Source organism: Rhincodon typus, chromosome 7, assembly GCF_021869965.1.
Source record: "Rhincodon typus isolate 14 chromosome 7, sRhiTyp1.1, whole genome shotgun sequence".
Lineage (NCBI taxonomy): Eukaryota > Metazoa > Chordata > Chondrichthyes > Orectolobiformes > Rhincodontidae > Rhincodon > Rhincodon typus.
The window spans coordinates 69782214-69789017 of record NC_063338.1 but is presented as its reverse complement, the minus strand read 5'-3'; the positions used below and the strand labels follow the sequence as shown (position 1 = coordinate 69789017).

The window sequence follows — 6804 nt, the reverse complement described above, 5'->3', positions numbered from 1 at the left end:
AACATTTTGGATGCTTTTGTGCATGGAACACAAAAAGTTAGCATGTGGGTTATGTAAAAAAATTAGGAAGGCAAATGGAATTTTGTCCTTTAATGCTAATGGTTGGAGTTTAAAAATAAGAAGTCTTATGACAACTGTATAGAGTATTGGTGAGGCCATACTTGGAGAACTGTTTCCAGTTTTGGTCTTCATATTTGGGAAAGGATGCATTGGCACTGGATGCAGTTCAAAAGAGATTTATTAGTCTGACCTCAGGGATGAAAGCATTGATTTATCAAGAATGATTAAATGGGTTAGCCCTTTATTCATTAGAATTAAGAAAAATGAATCATTAAAACTTCGAGAGACACAGTGTTGCAGGGTACACCAGCAACATACTAATGAAGGGTTGCTGCTAAGGGTACTTTGCATGGATGGACAGATTTTGAGGGGGCTTGGCAGGGTAGATGTTGAGAAGATTATTCCACTAGTGGGGGAATCTCAAACTGGGGAAATAGTTACAGAATAGGAGAGCACTCATTTCAAAGTGAAATGCAAAGCAATTTCTTCTCCCTAGATTAGTGAATGTCTGGAATTCTCTGTCTTAGAGTGTTATGGATCGCTGAAAGAATTTAAAGAGGAAGCAGATATATTTCATCATATCAGGAGCTGAGGATGGTGATGAGTTGGCATGAAAGAAGAGTTGAGGACAGATCATGATCTTGTTTCAGGAGGAAGGCTTTTGGGGCCAAATGACCCACTCCTGCTTCAATTTCTTTTTATGATGTTGATTCATTTCTAAGATATTTCTTTGGTTGTAAACCATATCAGGACAACCAATAGTCATGGAGAGCTCTAGTTGTGAAGAGGTTCCGTGTTACTCAGCTCTAAACAGCATCTTAGAGCATGATCCATGGGACACTATCCACATGTACACCTTGTCCACAAGCAATGGCATCAGGCATTGCCAACCACTCATGACCCTCAATGCACCTCTCTGATCCACTTGCAGGAGACTCAGGAAGCACAGATTTGTGTTGCAAAACACACCAGTAACTAGAAATGAAAAGCTGCTGCTAAGGACACTTTGCATTCATGGACAAGCACCCAGCTCATGGACTGGACAAAGCTGCATCTCATCCTAGTCCCATTTGACAGCATTTGGCCCATATCCCTCTAAGCCCTTCCTATTCATATACCCATCCAAATGCCTTTTAAATGTTGTAATTGTACCAGCCTCCATCACCTTGTCTGACAGCTCATTCCATACACGCACCACACTCTGTGTGAAAAATTTGCCCCTTAGGTCCCTTTTAAATCTTTCTCCTCTCACCTTAAACTTATGCCCTCTAGTTTTGGACTCCCTGACTCTGGGAAAAAGACTTTGACTATTCACTTAATCCATGCCCCTCATGATTTTATAAACTTCTATAAGGTCACCCCTCAAGCCTCCGTTGCTATAGAGAAAAAAGCCCCAGCCTATTCAGCCTCTCTTTATATATGTTTGATCATGGACTCTACTAAATACAAAGAAAAATCGAATGATTAATGTTGGTCTGGGACGAGAAAGGGGTCAGAGTGCAGCAAGCACTCACTCTTTGGTGTAATAGTTCATCAACTTGTGCAGCACCTTCGCCAAGTTGGTGCCCATGCTGTGACCAAAGCCAGAGTGAAGCAAACGATAGGGCCGCTGAAGGTGTGGTTCTGGTGCTTGGACTGGCCTCAGGAGGCCTTCCAGTATAGCTTGGACAGAATGTGCCACATCATCCTGGCATGCTTCTCTCTGCACAATTGGAGAACTCAATCGAGGCAGTGAGATAAATGCTGACAAACTGGAGGAATGGGAGCAGTCTTCCGAGAAGGATGATGAGGACATTGAAGAGGAAGGAGCTCTCATTGTCAATGACAGAACTCATTTGTGTTAGGCCCTAGAAGCCAGACAGAACCTGATTGACACTCAGCTCCTGTAGATGAGAGCTGGCTGCAGCAGACCACCATGAATACCCCCATGAACTGTAGCCATTGATCATGATGACAGCATTTGGTTTACATTTTGGCAGTGAACTGCAGGCTCTATTTGTTTCATCTGAGTTTGATATTGCTCGCAAATAAAAGCTTATATTTGGAATTGTCCGACTGATTGCCTGCATGTGATGTTCCACTACTGAACAATGGCAAGATGTGGGTGTCCAGTGGGATCTGGGGACAAAGTGGGACTGACTTAGAGACCGTTTTTAGGTGGAATGTAGCTAAGGACAGATAAACTGGGTGGCCTGGTGGGATGGGTGCCTCCTGACATTACCCTATCTCCCTGCAAGGAAGGGGCACCTGAAGTATGCACAGCTTCCCAATCCTACTGTCACCATGCTTTATCCCAAAGACCAATGGCTGAGTCTCTGGAGTGCAGATGTGTGAACCTCTCCTGCAGATCCTAGGGCTGCTGGACTTGGCTGTCCATGGCAGTTGCCAACATGTCCATGGATGCAGACCAACAGTCACATGATTCATTGAACTGCTGCAGCTTTTGGGCATTTTACAAACACACAACCACTTCAATCTAGAAGGATAATGGCAGTAGATACGTGGGAACACCACCTTCCTGATTTGTAAATATATAAACACTCCCTCAATATTGTTGGGTCAAAATCCTGGAATCACCTCCCTAATGGGTGCACCTACAGCACATAGACTTCAGTGGTTAAAGAAGTCGGCTCGCTACCAACTTTTCAAGGGCAACTAGGGCCGTGTAATAGATGCTGGTCCAGCTAGTGATGTCTGCATCCCATGACTGAGTAAAAAAAGCATGACTTCATCCTACACACCTGTCTGAGCTTCTGTTCTTCACTGGCATTTTCTTACAAGGGTCAGGATTCTCTCTGTGTATAGGGTCAAGAACCTAGTCTCAGACATCCTTCCACCTGTACAGCTCTCTCTGCCCTGTTATACACTATTCTCCTGTAATGACAGAAAGCGAGTGATTGAGTGACATAGAAGTAGGCAGCATGGTAGTCACTGCTAGAACACATGGCGAAGGTAGTGAGATGTTCTGAGGTACTGAGGAAGCAGAGCTGAGTCCATGCAGAGTTAGCAATGTGTGAGTTTGGGGTTGAGTGAGAGAGAGTGAAGGAAGATGTTGCAGGCAATAATGAGAGTGGTAGACCATGAGCCCTGGCAGGAAGTGGCTGCAATAGCAGAGATAGAATAAGTGTAAGGTAGCAAAGTAAAAACTGTGGCACTTAGCCTTGCACAGTAGAGAACATCAATGAGCTACTTATGGCTCTGCTGTCCATAAGCCTGGACCATGGATTCAGCACTGACTTGGGTGGCAACAGCAAAACAGGTTGCTGGGACTGATGATGCTGCATCTTCTGGTGATCCTCTGGTAAGAAGAGAGCACTCCTCTGTTCTAAGCCCCTGACTTCCAAGTCTCTGCTAAAGAATTGCAGTTCCATTTTCCCCTTTTCTGGCATGTTCACAATCTGTCCTTCAAAATGCCAATACTCTTGCAGGTGCACAGTGGCCTTCTGAAGGTGTCATAGCCTCAAGGGACGTCTGTCTTTCAGCAGATATCTGCTGAACGGTGAGTTGTTCTGGGAATAGTGGGTGAGAAGATGGGGCTACAATTCGATGTCCATGGAGACAAGGTAAGTAGTTAATTAGGTGACTTTGGTAAGATGCAGCAAGATATCTTCTTAGGCTTTGTGGCCAAAACCCTCTTCAAAAAGTTCAATGCACCAAGGACTTAGCTAAAAAAACTGTAAGGTTTAGCCCTTATTTTTTGAAAGCAGGCATTGATAACAAGGTTATTGCTTTTGATTTCAATTAAGTGATCATGGACCCCTTTCTTGAACTACTAGTCCATGTAGTGAAATAGATCCTACAATGCCATTAGCCAGGAAGTTAGCAGACTTTGACCCAATGATAGTGAAATAATGATGGGGTCCATGGCTGCCTGAGTGTTTGTCAGGATTACAGCAGATTGAAGACAAACACCAGCACTGAGATGGGATTTCCAGAAGCTCACTGATGTGTTAGTAACCTATTGCAAACAGAGACCTAAATTATTTGGGATGCAATCCAAGTACTAGCACCGTGAAATGGTGCCTGTCATTTGGGGAGAAAACTTATTGGTCTCCCATAGACTAATCATAGGAGCCTGATAGAAATAATGGGAAATTTCAGCACTACTATAAATGTAAAGAAAAATTTTTGATGGTTTCTTATTCGTAATAAGCAAGCAATTCAATAGATTCAACTAAAAATTGTGACAGCAATTTTATTGACTTTCATTTTGTCTGCAGACGTTTATGCCCAGCTGCTATTGCAGCTAAAATAAAGAGTAAATATCTACATCAGGGCAGCAGATGAACTTAATGATATCTCGGCTATAGCTCAGCATGTATGTTTGTATAGCTGTTCCAAGCTAAATAATTAACTGTAGCTTAATTCGAATCATGGAAAATAAAAGAGGCATTGTTAGTGTTATATTTAAATTCTATGAGTGTCAGTTATCACAGATGGCTTTCCATCTACAGGGCAACATAAAAAATGATTTGTCAACAGAATCAAAGATTACTAGTATTGAGTTTATTGCCAACTGTTGCTTCTGACATTTGCGCATGCAGCAGGCATGTGGGAACATCTCCACCTCCAACGTCTCTTGAAGTGACACCCAGGTATCAATAATAGATAAAAAGAAAATTACCATTGGGTAAATGACCAATGAGGAGAGCTGCCTGCTCACCTGTTGTCATAACAAAGAGACCAGGGCCACATAATGGCAGAGCAGTTCTAGTCAGGGTGTGACAGAGGACTGCGGCAATATTGGAGATTCACCTGAACTGAAGAAGTGAAATGAATGCCTGTCATAATAACATCACCAATTAAGAAATAGAAGCAGGAGTAGACCTTGCAGGGCCTCAAATCTACACTGCCATTTCATGAGATTCAGATTGATCTGTCCTTGGCTTCAACTCCTCTTTCATACTTGCTCCTCATAGCCGTCAACTCTTCAATATTTAAAAAAATCTATTTACTTCCTCACTGGGGAGGTGACAGCCAAGTGGTATTATCACTGGATTGTTAATCTAGAGACCAAGGTTATGTTCTGGGAAGCTCGTTTCAAATCCAGCTATGTTAGATGGTGGAACTTGAATCCAATAACAATCTGGAATTAGGAGTCTAATGATGACCATGAATCCATTGCTGACTGTTGGAAAAGCCCATCTGGTTCACTAATGCCCTTTAGGGAAGAAAAATGCCATCCTTACTTGATCTTGCCATCATGTGACTCCAGAGATTGAATGGCGGAACAGACTCAATGGGCCAAATTGCCTAATTTCTGCTCCTATGTCTTTTGGTCAATATTGTTGTCTCAACTGCCTTGTGGGCAATTAGGGATGGGCAATAAATGCTGATCTATCCAGTGACACACACAGCCTGTGAATGAATTTAAAAAATCACTTTCAGTGATATAACCTCTTCAGTTCTCTCGGAGGAGAATTCTAGATATTCTGGGAGAAAAAAATCCTTTGCATCTGAGTTTTAAATGCATGTACTTTTTCTGTAACCATATACCCAAGTTCGAGATTGCCCACAATTGAAAATATCTTTTTAACATCCACCATGTCAAGCCCTCTTAGAAAGTTGTAAGTTTCAGTAAGATCACCCTCTCATTTTTCTAAACTCTAATGATAAAAGCCCAACTTTTTAGATGCTCTTGATAAGTCAACCCCTTCATTTCAGGAATCAGCCTAGTGAATCTCTTTTGAGCTGCCTCCAATGTTGATTCATGCTTTCTCAAATACAGGGACCAAACATATACCCAATACTGCAGGTGCTATCATTGATAACTGTAAAACACCATCTGGTTTACTAATGCATTTTAAAATAAAATTGCTATCCCTACCTCGACTGGCCTACATGTGACTCTAGACCCAGCAATGTGGTGACTCTTAGATGTCCTCTGAAATGGTTGAGCAAGCCACTCATTGCCTTTTTTTTGACCTATTTTCCTTATCAACCTGTTCAGAGATGATATTACACACTTCTGAGGCAGGTGGAACCTAAACCTGGACCTCTCTGGTCCATGATTGGGATGTTACCATTGTGCCACAACAGGGTCCCCTCTCCATAGAGACCGGAGCCTTAATTCAGCACCTTAGACTGCTCGGCCATACTACCAAAAAACACTCAATTTCCTTTTTATTGAAGAAGGCTCGATTTTCCAACTAATCTCTGTCATTGTGGATCATGTACACAAGGATTGGAATAATGAATGTTGAAACAGAAAGGAACTACTTATTTTGTTGAAACCAGGGATGGAACCAGCAACCTTTAAATCTTCAGTCTAATGGTCTTCCAACTGAACTACTTTGGTTAAAATATGGAATGCTTCATGAATTTGCGTGTCATTCTTGCACAGGAGTCATGCTAATCTCCTCCTTATTATTCCAATTTTGGTATGCGTGCTGCCGAAGTGAGCACAAGCCACTCATTTTCAGGGCAATTAGAGATTGACAACACATGCTGGCCTTATTAGCCACTCTCATATCTGATGAATAAGAAGAAGTTGTTAGCAAAAATACAGATACAAAGATTAAAAATAAATAAAATTTAAGTAGGAGATAGCAAGAACTGCAGATGCTGGAAGTCAGAATTGATATAGTGTGGAGGTGGAGGAACACAGCTGGTCAAGCAGCATCAGAGGAGCAGGAAAGTCTATGTTTCAGGTCGGGACCCTTCATCAGACCCTTCAAGGGTCCTGACCCGAAACATTGACTTTCCTGCTCCTCTGATGTTGCCTGACCTGCTGTGTTCTTCACA

The 6804-nt window shown here is 42.3% G+C and overlaps 1 non-coding gene across 1 annotated transcript; it reads right to left on the bottom strand.

The window, feature by feature from the left end:
- Positions 1 to 6358: 6358 nt before the first annotated feature.
- On the bottom strand, positions 6359 to 6465 carry LOC125483602. The gene has a single exon (XR_007262549.1). It is a non-coding gene; the product is annotated as a U6 spliceosomal RNA (small nuclear RNA).
- Between the last annotated feature and the right edge of the window lie 339 nt (positions 6466 to 6804).